This window comes from Sphaeroforma arctica (assembly GCF_001186125.1).
Source record: "Sphaeroforma arctica JP610 unplaced genomic scaffold supercont1.68, whole genome shotgun sequence".
Classification (NCBI taxonomy): Eukaryota; class Ichthyosporea; order Ichthyophonida; genus Sphaeroforma; species Sphaeroforma arctica.
Window position 1 is genome coordinate 141,013 of NW_014040490.1, and position 207 is coordinate 141,219.

The window sequence follows — 207 nt, forward strand, 5'->3', positions numbered from 1 at the left end:
CTTGAAGCTGCTTTTAGATCCCAAAGATGGCGCCGCCGAAGCTTTGCGCAGTATCATTGATACGTACTGGTCAGGCAACAGAAGGTAACCTAGGACGTCCTAAGAAAGTTAATCATACGCAAACGAAGTCGAATCAATCGACGTGCAGAAAGTCGTAGATTTATTATACCACGACCGTTCTCTGTAATCTTCTACCAACCGCTTGAA